We start from the raw sequence: 19,566 nt of genomic DNA, 5'->3' as shown, positions 1-19,566 counted from the left end.
GTTTTTGCCCAGGCTGGAGTGCAATGGCACAATCTCAGCTCACCACAATCTTTGCCTTTTGGGTTCAAGGGATTCTCCTGCCTCAGCCTCCCGAGTAGCTGGGATTACAGGCATGTGCCATCACACCCGGCTAATGTTGTAGTTTTAGTAGAGACAGGGTTTCCCTATGTTGGTTAGGCTGGTCTCAAACTCCTGACCTCAGGTGATCTACCCACCTCGGCCTCTCAAAGTGCTGGGATCACAGGCATGAGCCATCACTCCTGGCCTAATTTTTGTATTTTTAGTAGAGAGAGGGTTTCACTCTGTTGGCCAGGCTGGTCTCGAATTCCTGACCTCAAGTTATCTGCCTGCCTCGGCCTCCCAAACTGTTGGAATTACAGGCGTGAACCACCATGCCTGGCCAGCTCTATTTCTTTAAGCCTACATGTTTTGCACTTGTTAAAAGTATTTGAACATGCAATTACTCAGCTTCCCTTGTTTATGCGTGAATTTTGTATAATCTTAAATATTTTTTCCAATCTAAGCTTTATTTTATCCTGTTTCTTCTATATTTGTATAACTTTAGGCGGCTATCTTCATTGAAAGTTTTTTCTCAAAAGCCTTAAGATAGAACGTAGTTCTTGGCAGCAATTTGAAAGTTATTTGAGGAGAAGGGGAGACTTACAATGATGATTCAAATGAAGGAAACTAAAAAGTAATGAAGCAAGGCAGAGGAAAAAACAGTACTCACTTGAGCACATCCCAAAAGAATAACATTTCAAATGTAACTAGAAAAAACTATGCTGAAGTTCTCAATACAGAAATAATTATTAATAAGATAGCTTTAAAGCCCTGCTCAGCTTTTGAATGTTGGGAATTGACCCAGAGGTGGCTGTAACCTAAGATGGTTCCTTCAGTAATGACCATTTTTTCTTTTTCAAGATGATGATTATTCCCCACCTTCTAAGAGACAAAGACCGACGAGCCACCACAGCCACCAGTCCCAGAACCTGCCAATGCTGGGGAACGGAAAATGAGGGAGTTCAACTCTGGTAAGTTCTCAGCGAAATCCATGACCTTTTCCTTTATCTTCTGGACTCTTAACGTGACTGATGAAACTTACCACATGCTCTGCAGGGGGAAATGGTTTAGCATGTGTTACTACATTTTAATCACATCTTTGTAAAGCCAGGAGCATTTTACAAGTCACGTTACAGACATTGTTTCAACATAGTCTGTATTTACCAAAGTATAGGACATTGTATCATCTCATATTAATTAGTTAGTTGGCTCAAAATTAGTGCTAATGACTTAGTAATTCAGTGATTTCGGTTAGCTTTAAAACCTTTATTTCAGAACTATTTCACCTCTTGGTTTTCATTTTTGCTGTGTGTCACTGCCTGCTGGCTGCTAATTTATTAACTCCCAGTGAATCATGTGTCCTGTGAAGGGACTGAATATTAGTGGCAATTTATGTTGATGATTTGTATTTTGAATAAGTAGTTTGAATACATAGAACATTAAGCTTGTATACATTTTGAAAATAGTATTTTAATATTCTACTGTGTCATAGTTACAATGATTGGATATATATTGAATTTATATGTACTTTAAGTTGTTATATGTTTATGGTCTTTAGCATTCTAACGTGCAATTGTATATCTGTTAAGTCTTTTTTTTTTCAAGATTAGACTGATTTATTGAGGCATCTGTTTGATGCCACATTAAGTGGCCCAGGCTTTGTGTAGGGGTTGAGGTTAAAGCAGGAAGAAGGGTGGTGAGAGGCGGGGTACCAGGATTAGGTTGGAATACCTGGGGGTGCTCTGAGGCTTCCCAAGTTTCCCTGGCCTTTGCCGGCTGTGCTGCTGGCCTGGGCATCTGATAGGCCTGCAAGCGTGATCCAGGGGCTAGGGCAGGCACTTTGGAGTCACGCCGTTGGCTTTGAATCCAGACTCCTACACTTGGTAGCTGTGAACTCTCCATGCCTCAGGGACCTGCAGAACTGAGCTCTGTCTGAGCCAGTTTCCATCCAGGCACTGTGCATCCATCCAGAGGGGCACTGCCTCAGGTTGCTTGCTATTCACTGCCTTCTCAAGCAGACCCTTGTCTCCTTCTAGGCCCTCACAATCCAGTGGAGGAGACGAAACTCATCTGCCTCTGTCCCTCTGGGCACGCCTCATGCCAGGTGCATCTGTGGACAGGGGCCATGCTCCTGGGCTTCCAAAGTTGGAGAAAGCTGCCAGGCTCAGGTGGGTACATCACAGCAGCTGCTGCCCTCTGAACACAGTGACAAAATAACACTCTGGGCCTGGAGCCCTGGTCTGGGGCATTGGGCAAGGCTGTTGCACTTCTCTGATCCCATTTCCCCATCATGAAAGTGCGCTGATTGTATCTCCCTGTGGGCACTGAGGGCTCAGTGTTAGTTTGAGAGCCAGCATCTGGGGTTTGGGCTGTAATTCCCCATCAGCCCCATAGCTGCGGGGAACCAGGGACTTTGTTGGGATTACCCTAGGCATCAGTTTAGCTTCCTGCCCCTGGCTTGGGCTCAGCACCTGAAGTAGTCTAGGGGGTAGGTGGTCCTGGTGGGGGCTGGGGCTTTTACCCAGACTGATGTCACACCCAGAGCCAGAAGTCTTGGTGCCTGCTCTGGGCAAAGGTGCCAGCCTGTGTGACAAGAGCGAAACTCCATCTCCAAAACAAAAACAAAAACCTTGCATCATTTCAAGGGGCTCACACCTCCCTAAGGGCCTGGTAATTGGCTGGCTCTGGCCTGCATCTGGCCCCGAGGGTGTAGGTAACACCCCACCTTGCCTGGTTTCTTCCTGCCAGGGCCAATCTTCAGACCTCAGGACTTTACAGCCTATCCCACCTCCCCTCTGGCCAGCCTTGAGCCCTTGTGGGTCCAGCACTTTTTCCAGGCTGTCTCCTGGTTGTCCTTCTGCCTCGAGGCCTGGCTCATGCTGCTCCCCCTCCCACTCTCCAAGACCCACAAGGACCACTCCACACCCAGCTCAGCCCCATCCCCTCAGATAGTCCTTTCTCTTTCCTCAGGTGGCCAGGTGCATATCTTGGTGTGAGGACCTTCACTGTATCTGGGAATGCCTACTGGTTACCTTGATAACAGAGAACAAGGCATTTACCTGATATGAGTGTCTTGGTTCACTGTCTACATGGCTAGGGAGGGAATCAATAATAGGCTTTTCTCTTGCTGCAAGGGCCAGTTCTCCTGGCCCCATGGCTCTAGGGATGGAGGACGCTGCAGGAGATGCACCGCTCACTTCCCAGCTGAGGACTGTGGGTCATCTCAGGGCGATTTCACAGTCCCCACATGCCCCACCCCCTCAGCTCTGCAAATACCAAGCAGTGCAGCCTGCCTAGGGGATGATGGGCTCGAGAGTGCCCAGGTAGTGCCCAGAGTGCCCTTGGCAGGCCCCTCACCTAGCTGCTTCCACAGCTCTGTAGCAAGAGTTCTAACCTTTTTTGACCGTGAAGCCTGCTGAGAATAAGAGCTGTGGACTGTTTTCCCAGAAAGGCATGTACATGCTCTCCACACAAAACCTTTCATCGTGGCCAAGCACAGTGGCTCATGTAATCCCAGAACTTTGGGAGGCGGAGCCAGTCGGATCACCTGAGGTCAGGAGTTCAAGACCAGCCTGCCCAACATGGCGAAACCCTGTCTCTACTAAAAATACAAAAAAATTAGCCAGGCGTGGTGGCAGCCACCTGTAATCCCAGTTACTCCAGAGGCTGAGGCAGAATCACTGGAACCTGGGAGGCGCAGGTTGTAGTGTGGTGAGATCACACCACTGCACTCCAGCCTGGGCGACAGGAGCAAAACTCTGTCTCAAAAAACAAAAACAAAACAAAACCTTGCATCCTTTTGGGGGCTCACACCTCCCTAAGGGCCCAGTAATTAAACCCTTTGGACCTGAGGGTGAGAAACTTTGTCTCAGTTCTTCCCCAAGTGATCAGCCCAGGGGTAAGGAAGGAGAAGCCAGAAAGCAGGACCATGAGAAGGGCCCCCTCCTGGAGTTTGAGGCCCACTCCCTCCTGCCCCTGCCTCTCCTCTGTCCAGGACTCCTCCCTGCTCTGCCCCACTCCTGGGGCCATAACCATGGGGAGCTGTGGTTTTCTACAGGCCCCTGGGCACAAAGTGGGCAGGCTCACCTGGAGGCGATCAGAGTAACATGGCAGGAAGTGAGGGGGAAAGCCGCCCTGGAACTGTGCCTCTCTGCCCCCTGACGTCACTGGCGTGCACTCCACCCTCCCCTCAGGCAGTGGCATGAGTTCCATGTGAGCGCTGTCCTGCTCCCTCTGCTGCCTCTTTTTTTTCTTGGGGCTGCCATAACACTTTCCCTTCCCCAGCCCTGCCAACCTGGTGGGACATTGGGCTTCCCTCTCACAGGGTCCTGGGGACAGGCCCATCCTTTATCATACCCACAGAGAGACCGTTTTTTTCTTCAGGACCTGAGGAGCAGCCAGGTTCCATGAGTTAAATGCAGATCTGAACCAAGCTGGGATTGGGGTACACACTCTCCTCTACTGAAAAGTAGCTAGGGATTCCAACTAGGTGAGAAGGAGAGTGGGGCAGAGCCAGACCAGGCAAGGACTGATCACCTGGAAAAAGCCTACCATCAAAGGTCTTGGCAAATGCTGGGTGCAGTGGCTCACTCCTGTAATACCAGCACTTTGCAGGGCTGAGACAGGTGGACTACTTGAGGCAAGGAGTTCGAGTCCAGCCTGGGCAACATGGCAAAACCGCATCTCTACTAGAAATACAAAAATTAGCTAGGCATGCTACACTCCTGTAATCCCAGCTACTCAGGAGACTGAGGCAGGAGAATCACTTGAACTGGGGAGGCAGAGGTTGAAGTGAGCTGAGATTGTGCCCCTGCACTCCTGTCTGGGAGACAGAGTGAAACTGGCCTCAAACAAAAAAGAATATGGCCTTGGCAGAGAGGGGCCAGCCCAGCAGTGCCTTCGCTTGGGTTTCTTCTGGGTAGGCCTCTGCCATGAGAAGGTGCTTCCTTCTGCCTGTCCATGGCCCACAGCAATGGAATGTCTGCTTCTGGGGGTTGGGTGGGAGACTGCTGGCAGAACTGGAAACCTTCAGGTGGGGTTTTTTTGTTTTGTTTTGTTTTCGAGATGGAGCGTCGCTCTGTCACCCAGGCTGGAGTGCAGCGGTGGAATCTCAGTTCACTGCAACCTCCGCCCCCCTGGGTTCAAACAATTCTCCTGTCTCAGCCTCCTGAGTATCTCAGATTACAGGCATGTGCCACCATGCCCGGCTAGTTTTTGTATTTTTCGTATAGATGACATTTCACCATGTTGGCTGGGCTGGTCTCGAACTCCTGACCTCAAGTGATCCACCCACCTCGGCCTCCCAAAGTGCTGGGATTACAGGCATGAGCCACTGAGCCCAGCCCCTTCAGGGGGGTTTTGAGGCTTCACTACAATACTAGTTTCCTGTGGCTGCTGCAACAAATTACCACACACTTAGTGACTTAAAACAACCAAAATGTATTCCCTTACAGGTCTGAAGGCCAGAATTCTACAGTAAGTCCTACTGAGTCAAGGTGGGAGCAGGGTCGGTGGCTTCCGAGGCTCTGCGGGAGAATCTGTTTCCTGGCCGTAGAGGTGGCCTGCACTCCTCAGCTTGTGCTGCCCGTCTCGAATGACTGGAGTTTCCTGCTTCTGTCACTACACCTCCCACCCTCTCCATCACCTGCTCTGCTCTTACAAGGATCCGAGTGAGTACATCAACCCCAAAAGCCAAAGACCCTTAACTTCATTATATCTGCAAAGCCCGTTTTGCCATATAAGATCATGTTCACCAGTTTCTGGGATTAGGATATGGGCATCTTGGGGGCATCAGCCTGCTACAGCTAGGCTGCAAAACTGTTACACCCTCCTGGTGTTTCAATGATTGGGAGAAAAAGGTTTGGCATTTTTTGCTTAGGGGTCCCTCTTAAACTTGTATCTGTAAGGTCGGGGGTCCCTCTTAATCTTGTGTTCTTGTTTTTGTTTTTTTGAGGTGGAGTCTTGCTCTGTCATCCAGGCTAGCAGTGGCGTGATCTTGGCTCACTGCAATGTCTGCCTCCTGGGTTCAGGTGATTCTCCTGCCTCAGCCTCCTGAGTAGCTGGGACTACAGGCGCCCACCACCATGCCCTGCTGTTTTGTATTTTTGGTAGGGACGGGGTGGGGGTGGGGCTAGGGAGGGGGGTTTTGGCTATGTTGCCCTGAGCTCAAAGCGGTCCGCCTGCCTCTGCTGCCAAAGTGCTGGGATTACAGGCCTGCACCACTGCACCCGGCTGCTGTAAAGTCTTATTTCACACAGCTGAGACATGTTTTAGGAAGTTTGCTAAAAGACCCCTGGAGACCTCCTCATTGTGACCTCCCTGTTATTGTGTTTAATTTGATTGAACTTTTCTGCCCTCCTTTTCAGCTTCTCTAATAGTCTCCCATTAAACCAATTCTAAGAACCACCAAAAAGGGGAAATTTTTTCTTGAAAGCAATAAAATGATATGGACTGTTAGAATATAAAATATATGAAATCAGTCATTATACGTTAGTGCTGCTCTGACATAGGGACGTATTACTGAGAAGCAACTTTTGCTTGATTTTCAGAGAAATGGAATCATCGTATCGCTGATCTACAAAAACAAATTGAAGAATTGTCTGAAAGAAAATATGGTATGTCTAAACTGGAAAAGTCCTGTAATCTTATGTTCGTGGGCGTTTACACAATGGAGTTACTGTTCATCATGGGGGTACCGTGGACAAGCCCAGGGCTGCCGGAGAGTCATGCCATCCTTACACGTTTCTCCTTGTAAGGTGCTTTGTAGTGTCTACACACTTTGTTTCTAGATTGCTGCAAAGCTGAGGAAAAGTTGTATTTCTTTAGTTATTAGTTAGCATTTCTTTTAAACTTTCAGTATGGAGATTGGAAATTTATTTACATATTTATTGCAAAGCCCTGGATCTTAGGGATTTCATTGAATTATTTATTTATTTTTTTTGAGACGGAGCCTCACTCTGTCGCCCAGGCTGGAGTGCAGTGGCACGATCTCGGCTCACTGCAACCTCCGCCTCCCGGGTTCAAGCAGTTCTCTGCCTCAGCCTCCCAAGCAGCTAGGATTACAGGCACCAGCCACCACGCCTGGCTGATTTTTGTATTTTTAGTAGAGACGGGGTTTCATGATCTTGGCTAGGCTGGTCTTGAACTGCTGACCTCCTGATCCACTCACCTCAGCCTCCCAAAGTGCTGGGATTACAGGTGTGAGCCGCCATGCCTGGCCAAATACTATTTTTTTTAAATGAATTGTTTCTCTTAGTCTGCTTTGTTAAATTTGGAATTCATCTGGGCGCGGTGGCTCACACCTGTAATCCCAGCACTTTGGGAGGCCAAGGCAGGCAGATATCTAGGTCGGGAGTTCGAGACCAGCCTGACCAACATGGAGAAACCCTGTCTCCACTAAAAATACAAAATTAGACGGGTGTGGTGGTGCAAGTCTGTAATCCCAGCTATTCGGGAGGCCAAGGCAGGAGAATCGCTTGAACCCAGGAGGCAGAGGTTGCGGTGAGCCGAGGTTGCACCACTGCACTCTAGCCTGGGCAAAAAGAGCAAAACTCCATCTCAAAATAAATAAATAAATAAAATGTTCAGTACTCACTAAGGTGCCCCTATTGTCTCTACTTTTATCTTGATGCATCACTGAATTGATGTTAGATTTCAAATTCATCATTGCCCTGATACTATTCTATCCTGAAGCCACCTTTATATAGTGATGAAAGAAATTAGCGATTTGTTATTATCCTCTCTCTGTTGGTATACATCAAATGCTCACCTAAAAAGAGCAACAACCAGTGGAAAACATGATGTTTTTATTTGGGTGACTATTTACTTGTAACCTACTAGCAAACTATAAAATTGTATGATATGCAGAATTTTAACTGAATTGCTTTAAGTGAACATTTAAACATGATAAACAATATTGATGGTATTTATGTTAATGTACTTAAAATGAACATTTTTCTTCATTATGAGTAATATAACCTACTCCTCAATGAAAACCTAGCACTAAATTTGCTAATGATTTCAATAACATTTCCATAATATTTTTAGTTACATGCTTAAGGTTCTCTTAGTGTTTCTCCCACTTTTTAATAGCTTATGCCTTTTTCACCTTTGTTTTTTTTTTTGGTTCATTTTAAAGCAAAAATCTCACAACACGTGATATCTGGAAACACTGTAACCTAGTGGTAAGACCATAGGCCCTGGGGACACAGGCTGGCCATGTCTCTTCTCCTGTCTGAGCTTTAGTATCCTCTTTTGTGGTCATGAGAACTGAAGATCTGTCCCGAAGATTTGATAAGATAGTAAAGTGCTTCACATAATACCAGACATATAAATACACAGTAAATACTTCCTCCTTATATTTTTATTGATTGATTAATTGAGACAGAATCTTGCTCTCTTGCCCAGGCTGGAATGCAGTGGCGTGATTATGGTTTCTGCAACCTCCACCTCCTGGGTTCAGGCAATTCTCCTGCCTCAGCCTCCCGAGTAGCTGGGATTACAGGTGCCTGCCACCATGCCCAGCTAATTATTGTACTTTTAGTACAGACGTGGTTTTACCATGTTGGCCAGGCTGGTCTCGAACTCCTGACCTCATGATCTGCCTGCCTCGGCCTCCCAAACTGCTGGGATTACAGGTGTGAACCACTGTGCCCAGCCTGTCTTTTCTGTTCACACCCGCAGTTCATGATGAAATATTAAATATGTACTAGTGAATATTACTTTGCTGAATATTGCCTAGTGAATATTAAGTATTTATTCTCACCTTTCAGACATGAACTTATGAATTCAACAGGTGAAGATTTAGAACTTGATGAATCAACTTTGTGAGGTACGTCTTCAGTCTTAAGTCAGATTAGAAGATTATGTGAGGTAATTAACACTTAACATTGATTTAATGGTAGCTTCCACATGAAATAGTATGCCTCTAAGTATTAATTATGTCCTAGGACAGGAGAATTCATGTTGTCAAAATTCTCATACTCTCTAGAACAATAAACTCATTTTCTTTTTATTAGTAAATATTGCATTTATGGGTAGACAAAACTGAAAGAACAATATTTGTTCTACTTTTGAGATGCAAGATTCATCTGGCATAATGCATTGAACAGGTTATTATTGAAGTCTACACCAGTCAACTGAATAAGCATTCATCAAATGTCCATGATATGCAGGACATAAGTTTTCTTTTAGAGTATGGAACCATGCATATTATCTTTTAATTAGATGATTTAGTTAGATATGTTTTCAAAGAACTAGAAATATAATTGATTTTCTTGTTTTGGCTCTGGAGTGGAGTGGGGACGAAACAGAATGGATTCACACTGTTTAGATTTACTAAAATGGAAGGATTGCAGCAAGATCATATCCCTAGTCTCCCCATAGCAAATGTCACCTGCTAGCTGTTTTTTTTTTTTTTTGTTTTGGAGGTTGAAGTTTTGTTCTGTCGCCCACGCTGGAGTGCAGTGGTATGATCTCAGCTCATGGCAAGCTCACCTCCTGGGTTCAAGCAATTCTCCCTGCCTCAGCCTCCTAAGTAGCTGGGATTACAGGCCTCTGCCACCACGCCTGCCTAATTTTTGTATTTGTAGTGGAGTTGGGGTTTCACCATGTTGGCCAGGCTGGCCTTGAACTCCTGACTTCAGGAGATTCACCCGCCTCAGCCTCCCAAAGTGCTTGGGATTATGGGTGTGTCACTGCACTTGGATTTAATGGGATATTTCACTACAGACTTTGGTAAACAGAATATTAGCATTTTTGGTGTTCTTTTTATTTTACTCATACTATTTTTCTTTGGACTCAATCACAATAACAGAATTAAAGATCAAAGTGTAAAAGTTAAAGACCAGTACAGATTCAATAATTATTCTTTTCTACATACTGTGTTTAAATGATATCCCTTTTTCTTTTTGTTCTTATAGCTCGAGCTGTAAAAGCCAAAGGTCCGGTGATGATCCCATACCCTTTCTTCCAGTCTCATGTTGAAGATTTTTATGTAGAAGGCCTTCCCAAAGGAATTTTTTTTTTTTTTTGAGAAGGAGTTTTCACTCTTATCGCCCAGGCTGGGGTGCAATGGTGCAACCTTGCTGGTCACTGCAACCTCTGCCTCCTGGGTTCAAGACATTCTCCTGCCTTAGCCTCCCAAGTCGCTGGGATTACAGGTGCCCACCACCACACCAGGCTAATTTTTGTATTTTTAGTGGAGATGGGGTTTCACCATGTTGGCGGGGCCAGTCTCGAACTCCTGACATCAAGTGATCTTCCCGCCTCGACTCCTGACATCAAGTGATCTTCCCACCTCGGCCTCCCAGAGTGCTGAGATTACAGACGTGAACCCATGTCTGGCCAGGAATTTTGTTTTTTAGGAAGGCTTTCTACTAATGGAATTCCTGGCCTTGAGAGGATGTTACTTTCGAAGAAAAGGATTTTTTTTGTTATTAAAAGGTAAGATTCCTGGATTCTTATTGGACTGTTATGAGTAATCCATCTTTAGTCATTCACCACTAGGGTTGTATTTAATTAAGTCTGAGTTATTTTATGGTGGTTTTGTTTTGTTTGTTTTTACCGAATTTTGTTCTCATTGCCGTGCTTGAGGGCAATGATGTGATCTCAGGTCACCACATTCTCTGCCTTTCAGGTTCAAGCAATTCTCCTGCCTCAGCCTCCTTAGCTGTATTTACAGGCATGCGCCACCATGCCTGGCTAATTTTTTGTATTTTTAGTAGAGATGGTGTTTCACCATGTTGACCAGGCTGGTCTAGAACTCCTGACCTTGGGTGATCCACCCGCCTCGGCCTCCCAAAGTTCTGGGATTACAAGCATGAGCCACTGCGCCCAGCCTGGGCCTGCTTCTTTCTCTTTTTCTTTTTTTTTCATTAGCAGCTTAAAATTGGTGCCTTATTCAGACACAAGCAAAAGGACATTAGCCCAGCTTTGGAAATAGGTGAGAGCCCATCTATGATTTTCCTAGTTTCTCCTCCCCCTTTGCTTTTTGCTCTCTTGTTAGTATATTAATTGTTTTCACTCTCTGAATCTTTTTTCCCCATTTCTTTGGCAGACATTTTTACTTGTCTTGGAAGAGTAGGTGAAGAGCTGTTTTTAGGACTCTTTGAAAGGGTACAGTATGGGTGACAGTCTTGGCTAATGGTAACATCCAGGGAGCTGGGGTCAGCGTGAGCTGGAATCAGTTCAAATTAGCAAAACACTGGCACTCAGTGGCAGGAATACAAGTGACTGCAAAGTGTTAAACACATCTGGAAAGGGATACTGACATCATCCTCAGAATCTGTGGGGAGTTCACATAGCAAGTTAAGACCCATTCCTCTTTGACCCTATAAAGATTCTTTAAAGAATAATACCCTTAGTGGTTTTCTAGCCAGCTTGCCTGCTCATTTATCTTTGAGGACGACATGCCTTGTGGAGCTCCACAGGCCCCAGAGGGGTATGGATTCTGCATTTAAAAGTGCTGAAGCTGAGAGACTGGGTCTTGGTGGACCCCGAGAGTTCTGTTTCTCCTCTACTCATTGTTCCTTTTTTTCCCAACAGCTGGCATTGCTGTTTAAATGGGTTGTTCTTTGCTGTTTTAAGTTGTTTCATAGTGGTGTGTCAGGATTTGGGTTTTCTTAATACTTTCCAAGCTGGTGACTTGAGTGGTGGTTAGGGAGGAAATGTTTTAGGGCTGTTCTGGAGCTATCGAGGTCAGGTGTCTAGATACTCCCAGCTTGTCTGTTGAGGAGAATGCTGTTCTCATTGTGCTGCCTTTGGTGGTGCTGTGTGTGGCTCTTTAGATGTGGGTGGAGGTGAGCTGGGGGAGTTAATGAGATCTTTTTTAGGTGCTTTTGATAAAGTAGCCTGCACTACAGGATTCACTGTGACTTTTTTCCTTAACCTATGCATTTCTCTCTGCTAGCTTTTGCTGTCTTTCTCATGCCTTTGATTTTCCCAGCTCCTCTTAGTTGAATTAACCTAAGTGCTCTGCTATGGTTTAAATATGTCCCCCAAAGTTTATGTGCTGGAAACTCAATCCTCAATGCAACAGTTGGGATGTGGGGCCTAATAAAATAGCCTTCATGAATGAGTTAATGTTATTGTGGTAATAGATTAGTAATCACAGAGTGGGCTTACTATAAAACAGAGTTCAGCCCCTTTTGCCCTCTTGCTTTCTTGCACTCTCTTTTCCTTCTGCCTTCTGTCTTCTGTAGTGGGATGATGCAGCAAGAAGACCCTTACCAGATGCAGGCCCCTCAACCTTGGACTTCCTAACATCCAGAACTGTTAAGAAATAAAATTTATTCCTTTCCTTTCCTTTTCTTCCTCCTTTCCCTTCTCCTCCCTTTTCTTCCCTTCCCCTCCCTCCGTCTCTCTCTCCCTCCCTCCCTCCTTCCCTGCCTTCCTCCTTCCCTCTTTCTCTCTTTCCCTTCCTTCCTTTCCTTCTTTCCCTTCCTTCCTTTCCTTCCCTCCTTCCCTTTTTCCCTCCTTCCCTCCTTCCTTCCTTTTTTCTTTCCTTCCTTTTTTCCTTTTTATAAATTATGCAGTCTGTGGTATTCTTTTATAGAAGGATGAAATGGACAAAGACTCCATTTTCAAGAGCAAGCACTTTTGTAGTTTCTGAGCGAATTATGACTGCAAAGGAAGTTCTATAGGTAGCCTCAGATCCACTACCTAGGAAGCATGCTACCAAGCAGACCTAGGATCTAGGATTTGATCAAGTGCTGGACAACATGATACCTCTGCAATTTAGCACTTCCCTATATACCTCCAGTTGGCTCAGCCCATTAGGGCTAAAACTACCCCTCATATCCTGGTGTCTCTTGTAGGCAGAAGCCTTGCCTAAACCCTAAGCTGCTTGGCTCACATTCTGTCTTGTGGCTTTTTCGTAGGGGGTTCAAATATACACAAAAGAAATATGTTGAACCTCCATGCACCCAACCCACAGATTAAGCAGTTACCTCCATTTTTCCAGATTTGTTTCGTCTGCTTCAATCTCCCTAAAAATTTATGTTTGTACAGGAAAGACTGAATAAATAGCTAATTCTCCACCCTACCTCTCATCTTAAGTCACTTTTCAGAGTAGTAAGTTAGTGACCTAGTAACCTTCCCTCTAGTGACCAGTAGTTTTTTTTCTGAATACCATTATGAACTCATAGATTATTGTTTGCATTTTATGTATTTCAGGCCATTGCAGGCTTTATTGTTTTGGATGCTTACATTGTCTCATTTAGGTTAATAATTATCTCTTCAAGTTGACTTTCATGTCTTTTTGACGTGATCCTGTTGGACTTTGATGGCTTCCTTGCTTTCTGGCAAAAAAGATGTTCCAGGATCAATATACTGCACCATACATGGAGTCAGCCATTTCTCTAGGGAACCTTGATTCCTTTTAGTAGAGAACACAGTTTGAGGTCTTGGACTGAATGACTTTTGTGAACCTCCTCTCCTGAGACTACAGCCTGCATCCCTGCATATAGCCCACTTGGAGCTCTTGCTGGGCACCAACAGATCTCCTAAAACTGCTATATAGTTCTGCCTCACTCTTACAAAGATTCATCTCTGGAGAGTTTTGTGCTCTACCCCCAGATGTGGTCTTTCTGGTTCTGAAGCTTTTGCTTCAGTCACCCTGAATTTTGCCAGCCCTATGCATGCTCTACCTTGGATTGCCAACTTGCTCTCACTGAAGCCGGTTTCTCTCGTTAGAATAGTTGCCCAAACCCATGCCTAATACTCTAGTAAACAAGGTTCTACCTAAGTTCATCAGCCTCCCTAAGTTCTGGAATTACAGGCTGCCACCATGCCCGGCCTTCACCAACATTTGCCATTGTCTGTTTTTTTTTCTTCCTTTATACCTTAAAGCAGTATAAGAACAAGTGTCTTCAATTATAGGAAACAGTATAATCCCAGGGCATTGGGAGGCTAAGACAGGAAGATGTCTAGATGCCAGGAGTTTTTTGTTGTTGTTGTTGTTTTGTTTTTGTTATTGTTGTTGTTGTTTTTGACAGTCTTGCTCTGTTACCCAGGGTGGAGTGCAGTGATGGGGTCCACTGCAACCTCCACCTCCCAGGTTCAAGTGATTCTCCTGCCTCAGCCTCCCGAGTAGGTGAGACTACAGGTACATGCCACTACTGCCCAGCTAATTTTTGTATTTTTGATAGAGTCAGAGTTTCACCATGTTGGCCAGGCTGGTCTCGAACTCCAGACTTCAGGTGATTTGCCTGCCTTAGCTTCCCAAAGTGCTGGGATTACAAGCATGAGCCACCATGCCCAGCCTGATGCCAGGAGTTTTAGACTAGCCTGGGCAACATAGCAAGACCTTGTCTCTACAGAATATTTAAAAATTAGCCAAATGTGGTGGTGCCTGTGTATAGTCTCTCTCCCTCTCTCTCTCTTTTTTTTTTCTTTCTAACTTTTTGTGACATGGTCTGGCTCTGTCACCCAGGCTGAAGTGCAGTGGTGTGATCATGGCTCACTGCAGCCTGAAACTCCTGGGATCAAGTGATCAATCCTCCCACCTCATCCTACCAAGTAGTAGGGACCACAGGTGTATGCCACCCAGGTCTTGCTATGTTGTCCAGGCTGGTCTTGAGCTCCTGGCCTCAAGCAATCCTCTCACCTTGGCCCCCCACAGTGCAAGAATTACAGGTATGAGCCACCATGCCTGGCCCCTACCCTGCCTACTGAGAACCAAAAGAAGGACCCAAATTCTCCTTAGCTCAACTCGAGCCATTTCCTGATTGCTTCATCAGCAAGGAGCTGGTTATTGGGCTGTCCAGGCCTCCCAAGCAGCACAGAAATGAGGTGAAAGAGTTTTCCTGTTGCTCCACTCTGTAAGGAGTTGGAGGGTGATGTTTACTCGTTTGCAGAGAGAGATGACTTGTAGGTACCTCAGGATGGAGAGGACCCTGATTCCAATGTCCTTTTTTTCTTCAGAAACAGGACCTTTCCCTGTCACTCAGGATGGAGTTCAGTGCTCCTATCATGCCTCATTATAGCCTCAAACTCCCAGGCTCAAGCAATCCTACCATGTCAGCCTTCCCGTAACTGGGACTACAGGTAAGCATCGTGACACTCAGTGAATTTTGTTTTTATTTTGTTGTAGAGATGGGACCTCAGTATGATGCCACAGCTGACCTTGAACTCCTGCACTCAAGGGATTTTCCTGCCCTGGCCTCCCAAAGTATTCGTATTACAGGCATGAGCCATTGTGCCCACCGTCTCTGGTTCTTAACCTTCTGCCTCCCTCTTCCAGTTTTAAAGAATGCTTGTAATTACATGGGCTCTCCTAGATACTCCAGGATAATCTTGTTTTAAGGTCAGCTGATGAGCAACATTAATTTTATCTGCACTCTTAATTCCCCCTTCCTATGTAATTGTGCTGTGTAACATAGGACATGAGCAATTGGTGGTGGTGGGGGTTATTACTTTGGCCACCACAGTAACTATTTTATGCCAGGTACTCAGCTAAGCACTGGTGAATTAAGCATGAATAACACACACTCCCTAATCTCCATCCATTCATGGGAGGAGCACTTCACCTGCCATGCTCCTGAGAATCTCGGGAGCCAAAGAAGTCCTCTATGAGGAGGTGATGCCAAAGCGGACAAGTGACAGAGGAGTCGAAGCTAGCTAGGAAGAGAGCAGAGGTTTAAGGGGAAGCATATTATAAGCAGAGGATATTACCCACTTCAGAGACTCCCAGAGGAGAAAGAGTGTGTGTTCAAGGGGCAGATGAGGCTCAGTTGGACTCCATAGCAGATGAAATGGAGAGGGGCAAGCAGTGAGGCTGCCTTGCAAGGCAGGGCAGAGCAGGGGCTGTTAAGGAGTTTGGACTTAATCCCTGAGGCAAGGAGAAGTGATGTAAATGGGGGAGTAACATGATGAGATTCATGGATTAGAGATATGGCTCAGGCTGCTATGGAGAAAGCACCAGGGAGAGCAGATGGCTCAATGGGTGTGCAGGAGACCTCTCCCTGAGTTTAGGGAGAGGTTTTTAAAACAGAAGAAGTTTGAGTAATTTAAATGATGATGGGAAGGAGCTAAAAGTGGGGGATAGGTTAAAGATACAGGAAAGTGGGAGGAAGAACCGACAAGTGAGGTTCCAGAGAGGGCAGGAGAAGAGGAGATTCCCATAGGGGGATTAACACTTTCTTTTCTTTTTTCTTTCTAAGACAGGGTCTCACTCTGTCGCCCAGGCTGGAGTGCAGTGGCACAATCTTGGCTCACTGTAGTGTAGACTTCCCAGGCTCAAGGGATTTCTCCCACCCCAGACTCCCAAGTAGCTGGGACTACGGGTGTGCACCACCACCACACCTGGCTAATGTCTCTTTTTTTTGGTAGACACAGTGTCTCACTATTTAGCACTGATTGGTCTCCAACTCCTGGCCTCAAGCGATCCTCCTGCCTAGGCTTCCCAAATTGCTGGGATTACAGGCATGAGCCACAATGCCTGGCCTCTGCTAGTTCCGTATTCTCTAGAGTTGTCTTTACTTTGTGCTAGTGTGTCCCTCATTGTGCTGATCCTCTGTAATAATTAATACCTTTTTTTTTTTTGAGATGGAGTTTCACTCTTGTTGCCCAGGCTGGAGTGCAATGGCGCTATCTCGGCTCAGCGCAACCTCCACCTGCTGGGTTCAAGCGATTCTCCTGCCTCAGCCTCCCGAGTAGTTGGGATTGCAGGCATGTGCCACCATGCCCAGCTAATTTTGTATTTTTAGTAGAGATGGGGTTTCTCTATGCTGGTCAGGCTGGTCTCGAACTCCTGACCTCAGGTGATCTGTCTGCCTTGGCCTCCCAAAGTGCTGGGATTACAGGCATGAGCCATTTTGCCTGGCCAAAATTAATACTTTTTATATTAAATTTACATATATATATATATATATATACGTTTTTTCTTTTTGATACCAGGTCTCACACTGTCACCCAGGCTGGAGTACAGTGGCACAACCTCTGCTCACTGCAGCCTCCACCTGCCAGGCTCAAACAATTCTCCTGCCTCAGCCTCCCGAGTAGCTGGGATTACAGGTAAGTGCCACCACACCCAGCTGATGTTTGTGTTTTTTGTAGAGATGAGGTTTCGCCGTGTTTCCCAGACTGTTCTCAAACTCCTGAGCTCAAAGCAGTCCACCCACCCTGGCATCCCAGAGTGCTGGGATTACAGGTGTGAGCCATCTTGCTCATTCTAGTTTAAACTTTTGAGTGGTTTGTGTCTCCTGATTGGACTCCTACAAATACAGAATTGATGCTAGGAAGGGTACCAGGAGATAGACGCACACAGATGGGATTTGGGAATAGGTTTGGTTATCCAAGGAGCAGTGCTGAGCTCCTTGCTAATGGGATATGGGATGCTGGTGATTTCCAGGAAGTGAGCTCACAATGACTCAAGCTGCCACATACTGTTGATTGTGAAATGCCAGTTGAAGTATATGTCCTGTGAGCTTAGGGGTGCTACAAGTTGACCACTGCAGCAGTAAAGATGACTCTGAAGAATGGCGTGGGATGGATCCTTTCAAATGCACTTGAGCAGTGGTCTCCAACCACAGGGCCACAGAGCTGGAGGTGAGCAGCAGGCGAGTGAAGGGAAACTTCATCTGTATTTCTAGCCCCTCCCATCGCTTGCATGACCACCTGAGCTCCATGTCCTGTCAGATCAGCAGCAGCATTAGATTCTCATAGGAGCACAAACTCTGTTGTGAAGTGTGCATGTGAGGGATCTAGGTTGTGTACTCCTTATGAGAATCTAATGCCTGATATTCTGTTACTGTCTCCCATCACCCCAGATGGACAGCCTAGTTGCAGGAAAACAAGCTCAGAGATCCCACTGAGTCTACGTTATAGTGAGTTGTAGAATCATTTCATTATATATTACTATGTAGTAATAATAGAAATAAAGTGCACAATATATGTAATGCACTTGAATCATCCTGAAATTATTCCCTCACTCCCAGTCTGTGGAAAAATTGTCTTCCACACATTCACTCTGTTTTTTGGTAGAGGCAGGGTCTTAATATATTGCCCAGGCTGATCTCAAACTCCTGGCCTCAAGTAATATACCTCTCTCAGCTTCCCAAAGTGCTGAGATTACAGGCATAAGCCACCACCCTCAACCAAGACTTTCTTAAACCAAATAAAAATTAAGTGAGATTACTTGAGCCCAGGTGGTCAAGGCTGCAGTGAGCTGTGATTTCGCCACTGCACTCCAGCCTTGGTGACAGTGAGATCTTGAAAAAAAGAAAGAAGAAAGTAAAGAAAGAAGAAATGAGCATGGTGGGCATGGGGACAGATGGCAATGTTAAATAGAATGGTCAGGGGTGGCCTCCTAAGTGAAAATTGAGTAAAGATTTGAAGGAAGGGAAGGAGGTGGCCAAGGTGCTGAGGGAAGAGGATTGTAGGCAGAAACAATAGAATAAACTGTCTGAGGTGTGTCTCTGGCTCTGGAAGGAGGCCCATGGAGCAGATGGAGAGAGGAAGAGAATTAGGGGAGGGAGCCAGGGAGTTGCTGGGTGGGGATCAGTACAGATCACATAAGCCCTGGGAGGTTATTGGTGGGGCTTTGGCTTTTACTCTGACTCAGATGGGAACTGCGGGAGGGTTCTGAGCAGAGAGGCGACATGATCTGTCTCCCGGTTTAAAAGCATTCTCTGGCTGCTGAGTTGAGAAAGACTGTGGGAAGATGTGATAGAAGCATGGGGGCCAAGCTTTGGCAACATCCAGGCAGGACATGATGGTGGTCCTGACCAGGGTCGTGGTGGTGTTGAGAGATGGTCAGAGAGGAGAAGTAGGGGAGGAGGCCAGGGAGTTGCTGGGTGGGGATCTTTAGTAGATGTCGAAGACAATCAACAGGATTTCCTGACAGACTGGATATGGGGTGTGAGAGAAGTTAGGGGTCAAGGTTGAGTTTGATTGTTACTGAAATTATTAAGTAATTTTAAAAAACACTACTGCCTTTCCCAATCCTACCAAGTATGGGATGCTAGATTAAAGAAATCTCTTCAGGCTCATTGCAATGGCTCATGCCTGTAGTCCCAGCTGTTTGGTAAGCAGAGGTGCGAGTATCTTTTAAGGGCAGGTGTTCAAGACCAGCCTGGACAACACAGCAAGATCTGCTCTTTACAAAAATATTTTTCAAAATTAAATAAATGTACCTAGGCATGGTGATGTGTACTTGTAGTTTCAGCTACTCAGGAGGCTGAAGTGGGCAGATCTCTTGAGGTCAGGAGTTTGAGGCCAGCTTGGGCAACATAGCAAGAACCCTCACTCTACAAAAAAATTAAAAAAATAACCAGGCATGGTGACACTCAACTGTACTACCAGCTACTGGGGAGCTGAGGCAGGAAGATGCTTGAGCCCAGGAGGTCGAGGCTGCAGCGAGCTGTAAATGCACAGCTGCACTCCAGTCTGGGTGACAGAGCAGTACCTGTCTCACAATACAAATAAAAATACAAGTAAAATAATATGTCAAGTCAGAGCCTTTTGGCTCTGCAGCCCTTGCAACCCCTCAGCCGTGCAGTGGGGTTT

General features: G+C 45.9%; 1 long non-coding RNA gene across 2 annotated transcripts; it reads left to right on the top strand.

Moving 5' to 3' along the window:
- Positions 1-8,898: 8,898 nt before the first annotated feature.
- Positions 8,899-17,051, top strand: LOC134759049 (uncharacterized). Of its 2 annotated transcripts, none has more exons than XR_010134905.1 (3): positions 8,899-8,931; positions 9,981-10,503; positions 16,957-17,051. It is a non-coding gene; the product is annotated as an uncharacterized lncRNA (long non-coding RNA). The 2 variants fall into 2 exon arrangements; XR_010134906.1 differs by lacking the exon at positions 16,957-17,051 and adding an exon at positions 15,152-15,172.
- The last annotated feature ends 2,515 nt before the right edge of the window (positions 17,052-19,566 follow it).

This window comes from Gorilla gorilla, chromosome 7 (genome assembly GCF_029281585.2).
Source record: "Gorilla gorilla gorilla isolate KB3781 chromosome 7, NHGRI_mGorGor1-v2.1_pri, whole genome shotgun sequence".
NCBI lineage: Eukaryota > Metazoa > Chordata > Mammalia > Primates > Hominidae > Gorilla > Gorilla gorilla.
The sequence above is the reverse complement of the archived record's forward strand: the minus strand, read 5'-3'. Positions and strand labels throughout refer to the sequence as shown.